This window comes from Aphelocoma coerulescens, chromosome 2, assembly GCF_041296385.1.
Source record: "Aphelocoma coerulescens isolate FSJ_1873_10779 chromosome 2, UR_Acoe_1.0, whole genome shotgun sequence".
NCBI classification, from domain to species: Eukaryota; Metazoa; Chordata; class Aves; order Passeriformes; family Corvidae; genus Aphelocoma; species Aphelocoma coerulescens.
The window spans coordinates 45,551,103-45,562,773 of NC_091015.1; positions in this window are offsets into that span (position 1 = coordinate 45,551,103).

Consider the following 11,671-nt stretch of genomic DNA (forward strand, 5'->3'; position numbering starts at 1 on the left):
GACCAAATAGTACCTTATATCATTTTATAATGGAGATACCTTTTTTATTTTTACTGTGGGAGTCTTCACAGGCATATTCCTGCATACATCTTGGGCAACTAAAAATGAGTTTTACTTCTAGCAGTAGGTGAAAGAGTAGGTTTTGACCTCTTATTATTGCTGTGCTTAATATTTTTCTGCAATGTTGCTTGGATAGCATTCTTTTCAACGGAGAAGACCTTTTGGCTCCAAATTTGACTGATAATGAGGCTATCTACCAAAATCTGCTGAAACTACTGTAGTATGTGTGAGCTGTATCGTGTGAGCATGGATGGATGAAGCTGAGACACTTGTTACCATCAAGGAGTGGGCTTGTACCCAGTTTGCCTGGTGCTCTCTGTAGTTTAATTCAGTCTTGTTTATTGTATTTTTCTTATATACTCTAGAAACCATCAGTGAGACAAGTTATCTACAGATATGTGGCTTCTTTTCAATGGGAGTAAATTTGTTCTTGTTGCTCCCTGCAGCTGAATTTGCAGAGAAATGATGGGAGCTGAAATGTCCACACACTTTCTCTTGAGCTATTGAGGCAGCTGAGGTGCCTGTATTTCAATGAAATGGGACAGTCAGAATGAAAACATTTTCATGATAAATCATAATTAAGGAGAAGACATGGTCTGTAAACTTCAGTCTTCAATAGGAGTACATATGCATGCGTGTGTATATGCAAATATATGTGTACATATGCATGTTTAAACATTTCTATATTTGTAGATTTTTAATGTTCTTTCATGGGCATTGTTTTAAAAGTGTAAATTTTCCCAAAATGGAATTTTAAAAAATATTTTTTTTTACATTCTGCACCAGAACAGTGGGATAACTGAATTTTCTAAAGTAGATAATTTCTGAAAGATGAACTGATGCCTCAGGGTAAATATGAGACATATCTGTGAAATCCTTTTGGACATTATCTTTCAGAATTAAAGGCTAAAAATTGAGAAGTCCTTTCTGTTGGCCAGTGTTTTGTAACTTCATCATATTGAAAACTGTGATGGATATTATAATAATAGCTTAGCATCCAAGAATAACTTATTCCTAAAACAACTGAAACACACAAGAAAGCAGAACTTCACTGATAGATTTTTCATTTAAATAATAATATCCAAGAATATTTTAGAGAATTTGTACAGTTAAATAAAAAATTTTTTCCTCTTAAAAAAGACAGTAATATTTTAAGTAGAATAAGAATTGAGTAGCAGAAAAATCTTCATTGAACATTCGAGGATAATAATGGAACTCTGAAATCATAAAAAAGCTAGCGCAATATGGCAGTCATTATTGCATCTTTATAGACTTTCTTTTATATTTAATATATATGTAAGAAGTAAACTAGCACTGTTTTTTTCTGATTTTAATGATAGGAACTTTTCAACATAGCCCATGCTGTGTCTTGCTTACTTCAATTACTATCAGCAATTATTATTGCTCAACAAAGTCATTATGATTAATTTCTCCCTGTACTGTGCCACAAGCAGAATGGAAAGATAGACAGCTCCTATCTCACTCACAGAATTCTTCATCTAAGGTCACCTCATCTCTGTTTTCTCTCTTTGTAGGGGATTTTGAGGTGTTATTAGGGAAAGGGCGCTTCTGTGGAGAAAACTGTGTTGATTTCTCCTGTTGTGTGAATGAGAATATTTTAAGTCCTGCTGTATCCAATTTCCAGGTGATAAAAGAAGCTCTGGAGATGCAGTTATGATGAGGGAAAAGTGGCAAACAAATAACTGACCGATAAAAACTGGTTTAGAGACTACATGGATGCATAGTCTGACCCCAGGCTAGGCTAGGAAGCACAAAATTAATTAAATAAGAAATTTGGGACTAGGAAAAAAATGGAAACTCAACACTTTCCTATGCTTTGTAGAATATGGAGAAGAAAATGTTTGCTGCTCTGAAGTTGCCCAGAGAAGGGAAAGGATTTTGGAGAGCTGGAGATCCTTGGAGATTGTGCTGCTGTTGAGAGCTAGAATATATAGAAGCAGCTGCTCTTGTTTCAAGGTGTACAGGTGTATCTGGCTTGCCCTGGTCATAACTAGGTCTCTAATGTGATAAAGCACAATATTTTAGTGCTCAGACATAACAGGTTACTGCGCAGGGAAAGCTGAAACCTGTGGAAAATCTGTTTTGTTTTGGAGTTCTTTTAGAGAGTTTTATTAATGAGTTTTTGATTTTGCTATTATTATTGAGGAATAGCTAAGAATTTGTGTCAAATAGATTGATTTCAATTTGTTTTACTAGTACAGTATACTAAACAGAAGCATAAATATTCCCATATATAAAAATTTTAGTCTTTAGTTTTTAAAAATTCATATTCCTTTTTTTCTTTCAAATAGCATTTACTCTGTCTTTAGCTAGTTCATTACTCATGAACATACTGCTTACCTCTTGCAGTTTTTTCACTATGTTGTGTTAGCAACTAGTCCTGTAAACCTAAGAAGGACTTTCAGCTACAGATTTTAAGCAGACTTTTTGTATTTTGAAAAACCACATTTTTCTTGCTTTTCTGCCCGTTAATCTTGCTAGCTTGTGGATTGGGTTTTTTTAGTGTTATCTTAGCCCACCCCTAGTCCACCTTTAAAAAGAAAAAGAACTAGTTCTTTTATTCTTTATGGAGTCAGAGAATCTCAGAGTGGTTTGGGTTGGAAGGGATCTTAAAGATCATCTAGTTCCAACCCCTCTGCCATGGGCATGGACACCTTCTACTAGACCACACTGTTCAATGCCACACCAACCTTGTCTTGAGCCCCTCCAGGGACAAGGCATCCACAGCTTCTCTGAGCAACATGTTCCAATGCTTCACAACCCTCACAGTAAAGAGTTTCTTCCCAATACCTGATCTAAACCTGCCCTAATTGTTAAAGCCATTCCCCGTTCTCCTGTCACTACACGCTCCTGTAAGAAGTCACTCTCCAGCTCTCCTGTAGGCTGCCATCAGGTCCTGGAAGGCTGCTCAAAGGTCTTCCATGGAGCCTTCTCTTCTCCAGATTGAACAAACCCATCTCAGTCTGTCTTCACAGGACAGATGCTGCAGCCCTCTGATCTTCTGCGTGGCCGTCCTCTGGACTTGTTCCAGCAGGACCATGCCTTTCCTGTGTTGGGGACCCCAGAGCTGGATGCAGTGCTCCAGACAGGGTCTCACCAGAGGGAAGTAGAGGGGCAGAATCCCCTCCCTCGCCCTGCTGGATGTCCTGCTTTGGATGCAGCCCAGGGTATGGTTTGCTTTTTGGACTGTGAGCGTACACTGCTGGCTCATGTCCAGCTTATTAGCAACCATCACCCTCAAGTCCTTGTCCTCAGGACTGCTGTCAATCCGTTCACCTACCGTACATTCGAGCTTCCTTTAGGTATTATGATCCTTATTAAAAGACATATTAGGGCAAATTAATATAGATAATGTCTGAGGTGGGGGTCTTTCCAGAGTGAAAACAAAATTCTATTGTAAAATTCATAAACATTTTCAGAAAAAAAGTTATATTAGTAATTTTTTTGTTTACAACGATTTTCTGATTCAGTATGCTCTGTAAGCAAGAGAATTCTCTCTTCATTTAGATACCTCTTTGTAATCCTAATGGAGATTTGTTCTTGGAATATATGCTTCATATTTTATTTATAGCAAGTCCTAATAACAGCAGAACAATTCCCTCTGGGTTTCCATATTTCTACCATTATGACTGAGCCAGATATGTTAATCTATACACAATCAAGGGTTTGCCTGGGTTTTACAGAGACTTTCCCCTATTATTAGGTATTTAGAACACACAAAATTGCATTTTTTGTGCTAGATGGGAAAGTTTTTAATTAAGTGATGGGTCAAGAAAACAAGTTTGTTTGGTGAAGTAATAATCTGCAGGAATTTCTATTTTTAGATTTCTTGACAAGATGAAGAGAACATATTCTCCCTAGCTCTAAAGCTCATCCCTTTCAAAGATTTTTGCTCCATTCTCAGTGGAAAGCACATTGGTTGCACAAGCATCTTGAATTTGTCAAATTGTCTGTTTTCGTAACATGTTTGTGTATTTGTAATTTGTCGTCATATCCATGGGGTTAAAATATACATTGAGATACTGGAGTTTTATGGGATGAACATTCTGGGTTTTTTTATTAGTTCTACTTTTACAACAAGCTAATAAAATTATACCTCATAAGACATCTATGGTGGAGGCATATATTAATATGCTACTTTTGCCTTAGTCATATGGCAGCTGGAAGATGTGGCAAAGATCATCCACTAATACTGGTAGAGTCAGTCTACTGCTGTCAAAACAATATTCCTAGCAGTAATAGTGGGATCAATTACAAACCAGTGTTTTAGCTCCTCCTCTCAAGAGAAAAATGATTGCAATAAACCAACAGATTTTACCAGATTTTGAAGTAAAATAGTCAGTAAAAGTGATTACTAAAAATGTTGAAAAACACTGACTGTCATTCAAAACCAATTCTGTTAAAAGGCTTTTATATATCTCACACATTTTTGGGAGCTAATAGAAGGGTTGTTTACTGTAGGTAAAACCCACAAAGAAAAGCAATTAAGAAGCAGGGATGATTCTAAGCTTTCCTTAGTTTATTAATTCTTGGTGAATACCAAGGTATCAGAAAGCTATTTCCAATTTATACTGATGCAGACTATCTACCCATTACAGTGGGCAAAAATACATTAAGTTCTGTCTTATGCACTGTACTTATTCATTGCTTCTGCTGTTCTCATAGGAGAAATCAGGACAGCAGCAGGTATGGGCAGTAGGGAATGGAGGTAGGTATTATACTCTGGTGCCTCATACACAGAAAAATAAGTCTGATCAACATTAGGCTGGAAGGTTTTTTAGAAAATAAGCTAATGGAATTACCTAAATGCCTGATGTTCTTTTAAAAATGGTTAAAGACATACAATTGAATATTAGTCCTAAAATTACATTTAAAGCTGTGTTAGAAAATACTAATAACTTTTTCTCTTTGTAACATCCCCTGAGATCTGTTTGCTAGAGTAGGGATTGGTCTCTCTGCCACCTCAGGATGTGAACTGATACAGCTGGAGCACCCACTACAGGTGTCCTGTGTGGTAACTTATACAAGTGCAGGGCAACTCTACAGTGTATGTCCAGTGAGTCTGACCTGCACATAAGCAGAAACTCTACCTAGATGTGTAGGTAATGTAAAAAATTAGTCATCACTACCCAGGTATACCAGCTTTCCCAGTCAGAGGCACTACAAGGACAATCTGTAACATCACATTTCATTTCAATTTTATTCCATTGGTATTAGCAAGGATTTCATGCGAAGCAGATTTTACCTCTCTTACTGTGCAAACCATTACAGTCTCAGCATTTGCCACTCCATGATCCTTCCTGCATTTAGGAGATAGGTACTGCAATCACAGCTGAGTGGCCAGAGTTGCTCATTAGATACCTGCTGCAGTCTTGGTGAACAATATTGTGCTGTGAATAGCAAGAGCCACACCCTCCAACCGGCAAAGCAACTCCAGCATCTCAGAGACGAGACCCTGATTCTTCAATTTTACAGGTCTTGACTATATATTCAAAATATGCCATTGACCTAACATAAGGAGCAAATGTTTGCACCAAACCCCTGCATTTAGGCGCATGTGCAGAAAGTAAGACATTTCTTTCTCAAAATAATGCTTCGTTACTCCTGTAACTTTATGCTGATGACTGCTAAATAGCTTTTGGTTCTGTCATCTCTGTCTAGAATTTAATGTTCTGCTTTTATTTCTGCTTCGGTAATGTTTGTCCACCACACCTGGTAACTCAGCTTTGTCTGCTAGTGCCTCTAACTTGAATTTTTGTTCATTTTCGATCTCTTCGTTGCTCCACATTACTTACTTTTAATGTTGCATACATCTGGCAGTTTTAATTCTAGTGTGCTGCTGAAGAAGAGAAAAAAAAAGCAAATTAATGTCACAAGGAAGAATGTTTATCAAAAATGTTCATTTTCATAAATTTAGAACACTGGAAAAAGAAAAGGTAGGGATAAAAAAGCAAACAGTTATTCTTAATTTTTAAGTAGGAAATATCAAATGGAAGGCAATTTGACTTAAAGGACTGTACAGACAGTGAAGTACTCTGACTGGTGATCAACATCTTTCTTGGGACATGGCACCTCCAATTGCAAACAGTGGTGGAGATTTTGCATGCAGGTTCAGCAGTATTTTGCCAGAGTTTATTTTTACCTTTAAGCTTACTGACACTCAGTACTTTGAGGTCATTTGAACTGACTGTGTTATCCATGACTGTTCTGAAAAAAAATCATTCTATTCTGGATGATTTCCTTGTTTTGCTCTTCCTGTGACCTGAACCCAGTGCTGGACTTCTAGTGCATATCTGCTTTCAGATATGTAGTCTGGGCATCCTTTCTGCAGGATTAGAATCCAGTTTTTGAAGTATGTCTCTTAACAGTTGCATGCAAGATCACTTCTAGATATGCTACTTGGCTTAAAATAAACAAACAAACAAAAAAATCCCGAAAGAATGGGTAAGAGTATTCCAAATCAGCCAGGTGTATTTTGAATTGCATGTTAAGAGATGTTCAGAGATTTCTCCTTTCAACAAAGGGTCTTTGAGTATGACAAAAGAACATTAATTTAACTAAAAAGAATACCTGTTCATTTTTGTTAAACTTTTAATCCAATAATCAGTGTAATATCTATTTTTAGAATCATGGTTTATATTGATCTATATAGTTAGATTAGATCTTGTGCTAGATCTAGTTAGATCTTGTGTTAATATGATTCAGCAGTATTTACAACTCACCTGCATGTTTCAATGTATGCTTTATTGTCCAAATCTTCCTTTGTGAAACATTGCCTGTGGAGTATCTTGTCACAGAAAAATCTAAACACAGTGTAGCTTACTATTTCCATAACATCTGTCTTTTCTACCATAGAACAGATTAACAATTATGTCTTTTTTTAAAAAAAAAGGGAAACAAAAACATTCAGATTAGACAGCAATAGCTAGCTGTGCTACATGTATGTCAGAGGAAAAGGTCTCTCCCACAGTGCAGCTGTTAGGGTGCTCACTTTCCCTTCTCATTGTATAAGAGAATGCTGTATTATTTGTATTACAAAATGATTATTGGGGTGCAGGAAGGGAAGAGATAGGAGGCTCTCCCACCCTCCTCTTTCCATACATGCAAGGCTTTTCAATTGTGTTAAGCAGTATAGCAGAAGGATTTTTTTTTTAAATTAGTGTTTTGTTTTAGCAATGGTTGCTGATGTGTACATGTAATACAGTTTTAATCAAATCCCAAATGCTGAAGACCTTTCAGCAGTATCTTAGGCAGCACTGTGCAACGCTTATTCCACTTGAAGTGGCCACTAGGGAGGTACAATTAGCTGTTCCCATGGAGAAGTTTGTTATACTAATAAATAATAAGTAGTGTAGGTAGAGATGGAATCAATTAAAGATATTTTTGACCATCTAATGGTTTATGGGAATACTAAATAATTGACAACAAGTTTTGACTATGTGTTCCATAAGCATGTTTTATTGTAACTGAAGTGTTACCACAGAGTAAGAAATGCCTCTGTGTTGACAGTCATAAAGGTTAACTTATACCACTTTCTTAAACCTCACTGCTTATAATGTTCCCCATTAACCCTTTCTAAAGAGGTAAAATGCTGATATAAGTACTCATGTACTCCACATACTGCTGGAGAAAAGCTTCTTTTCCTTATATTTTTAGGAAACCAAAAAGACACTCGAAATGTTAGGAAAATAAAAAGTTATTGCTATCTCTATTTTCATGTGTTTGCTTGAATAACTCAAAATTAATTTTGTTATTTAAGACTGATTTGACAAACTTATTCAAACCATAGCTTAATCACTTTTATTTGCCTGAATTAAAAATATACTGACAGAGATTCAAACCAAAACCAACTCTAGCCATCCCTTTGGGGGGAAAAAGGATTTGTTCAGTAGTATTTGCTGAAGGCAAAATGCAGCAAATATAAAATCAGATTCACCAGCCCTTTAAGTCTGATTCGTTCCACTTCAACAACAGCTAGTTTTTGAGGTTTCCCTACCATTAGAGAATTAATGGATGACCTGAACACTGTCAGAGCTCTTATACCTCTTTTTTTCTCTTCATATATGTAGAGACTTTAATGGAAAAGCAATTGCTGGCATAGGTACTTGAAGTCAGAAAGCAGATGAAGTTTTAGGACTGAAGCTAAAACGAAAATATGCAGTATGCAAAAAATATAGCTCCTATTACACTTTACAATCCTCGGTATCTGCTGAAGAGCCAAAATGCTATGTAATTTGGCAATGGTCCTAATTTTTTTCAGTTAGGAGAATACTACTACTACTACTACTAATGCCTCAGAATATGATGGTTCTAAAAATGGAATGTCTGTTGTTATGATCTGTTAGAAAATAAACTGAGGTCATTCAATGACTGATAAGAACTTGAACGAAACGATATTTTCAATTTTATTAGAAAAAATTCTACCTCTTCATTTCGTGAACAAATGTATCTACTAATGAACATTACTTTTGCACTTCTGGACTTCTAGAAAGTTAGTATTATTATTAGCACAGTTTCTATGAGAAGTAACAAAGTATACAACTTTGAATCCTTTATTTCTCCAACATAAAGAAAGTGCACATGTCGTTCCTTCAAAGAAAGAACAGTTCAGGCTACCCAAAGTTACCATTAACTCATGAGCTCACTGTGACTACATTTTCCAATTCTTGTCAGTGTGCTACAGCAGGTCTCTGTAGGAGCTAATAACATTAAATCCCATGTACTTCTGTATTTGATATTATCCTGGGTCATGGAAACATAATGGATAATATGTACTGCTTTAGGAAATCATCTGTAACCAGATTTCACCCGCCATTTCTTGATGAGAGTTTGATTTTGCCAGTTTGGCTAAAATATTACTTTTTCTATTCAACTTTTGTTCCTTTTTCTATTGTCATGAAATAAATTGATGTTTTCAAGAAAGAGAAAAATTCCACCACATGCTCAGAAACATGTCGTTGTGTGCTTTCCCCCCTTTATGTCCCTAATAACAAGCCCTGCTCTCTCTCCCTTAGTTCCTACCAGTATGATCTATTTAGTGATGGATGGTTTGAGTTCTGGTGCCCTAAAGCTGAATCAAGCCTGTGTAAATATGGAGCTCTGGGATTTCAGTCCAATCACCTTGAAAAGGTCTTCTTGTTATTGATCCTGCAGGTTTCTAGATGTCTTTTGACTTCTGTAAAACCTCTTGGATAAGCCATTTTGTTCCAAACATAAGAGGAACAGTCACAGGTAGATTTGTTGCATAACCATAAACTGTGCTTTTATTCTCTTCTCTTCAGTCTTGGTCATTTACTAGGGCTTTGCTACCATGCTTGAGAAAAAACAGTCTTGCTTGAGAAAATATTCTTGCTATTCTCCAGAATTTAGCATATAAGTTAACTCAAAATTTTCATATGACAGCTCTTAACAAAGAAGGGCAAAATATTCTTGTGTTCTAGACATTGGACACACAAGTGACTAGAATAATTGATGCACCACTTACAGTTTTTCTTAGAATAAATATGGCAGCCTTAGCTTCATTTTTCTTTTTTGAGAGAATGAGTAGCCTGTGTGTTTCTCTGGAGTCAAGAGAAAAATCAGAGGGAATGCTGGTGCTATTTCACACAACTGATAAAACTTGCTGTTGAGTATCTGAAGGCATAGGATTCAGAGCTGAATCATTTCAAGATTCTTCAGGGTTGCAAGTCATGGAAAATCTATTTTTTTCACTAGTCTTTTTTAAAAATTTGTTTCAATTAATTTTTAAACTCATATTTTCAATTATCAAGAAAACTTGATATTTTTCGAATTTATGGATGGGAGTGTTTGTGGGAAAACATTTTAATGTGAAGGAGTATTGAGAGAAGTCAAATTTTGAACCAGAATGTGTGGACTTTCTCAAGCTGAATGTAGTTCCAAATATTCATTTGGGATCAACAAATAAAACTGTTTGGTAGCGTTCATAGATGATCAAAAAAGCCCCAAACCTAAGTATCTGAATTTATGAAATTTAAACTCTAAAGCATGTACAAGTGAGAGCCTAGGAAATGTGACTCCATTAACATGCACATAACATCCAAGAAGAGTACTGTGTCTCCATCTGCTGGTCAGCAGTATAACCCTCTGCCTTCCTGGAACTGGGGCGTAGTAACCAAAGCCCAGAAGGCTTTTGTTCTCTCTTTTGTCGTCAGTGGGTAATTAGTTTGAAAAATCTCATTTCCGATACTAAAAGGACTTTGAAAATGGCAGTTACCAAAGGGACATACTCCACAGTTTACAGCACAAATAAATTTTTTTGTTCCATTACTTTAAAGGCTGGTTCATTATCATCCCCATCATCCCCATTTTCCTTTCAAAATGGATTAGATTTATACCATAGGGGGGAAAAAAAAAAAAAAAAAAAAGAAAAGAAAGTCACTGATTTAATTCAAATTTGGAGAAAATTGCAACATTTCATTACAGTAAAATCGTTAAGAAAGGAAAGTGCTCAAAAAGTAAGATGGATAATCAGCAATTTAAAAAGATTAAGCAAACCCAATGTTTATTCAAAAGGTCGTAATTTCAGTAGAGTGATTTGTTCAGATTAAGGGATTAGATCTAGCAATTAATAAGAAAAGATGTGTAAACATATCTTGACCATAGCATAGGCTCATTGTGAGAGAGTCTTTCACCTTTAAGAGTTCTGTTTGTGTTTGGATTGGTTTGGATCATCGAAGAGAAAATGTTTTATATTTAGGTATGTTTAAATAGATTTCCTCTCTCAGCGGCAGAATTTGTGGTGTCCAGAAAACCCATTCATCTTAAATTGAGGTTAAGGTGCTTTTCAGAGAAGAACATACAGGTTGAAAATCCTATTCCATGTCTCTGATTTTAACTGGGAATTCAGATCTATGTCTTCTGTGGACAATTTTCAGTCCTGCTTTACAACCATTATAAAACTAATCAGATTTAAGGAATATTTGTTTCTGAAAATTAACAGAACAACTTCTTAGAAGAGATTTTTGTCCCTTTAATTAGCCATCTACGCTACTTGGGGATAAAGGAGACCAATCCACTTGTCTGCTTGATAAAAAACATATCAAACTTCCATGCAGGCCCCTTTAATCAAAGACATCAGTCACAATTAGGCTGCTTTCTGGTCACTCTTGTTTGCATAAAAGAGTTTCAGAGGAATTCCCTTTTACCCCTTTCTTGCTTGCTCTGGAATACAAAATCCAAACTGACAGAATTTTTCATGAAGTGAAATTCTGGTTTCCTCTGCTATGTATCACTCAGAAGATTTCACACATTCATAAGTTTCCTCTTGAACAGTAGTTAAAAAAAAACAGAGGAAGGTTGGAGTATAATTACTGTTTTTCAGATGAATGAAAAAAAAGGCAATTAGAAGTTAATATTAAAGATTACAGGCATTGTAATCCTTGCACTCTCATGAAAGGAATTACTTAGTATTTCACTAAGATTAAAACCTATCTTTGTTGTATTTTTTCATTTAGATTTATGATATGCCCTTGTGCCAGGGCCTTGATTTCAGAACCAGCTTTTGGATCAAATCTTCAGCTGGCATAAGCAATATAGCTCCGTATCATTTTACATTTATTGCAAGAAAGCA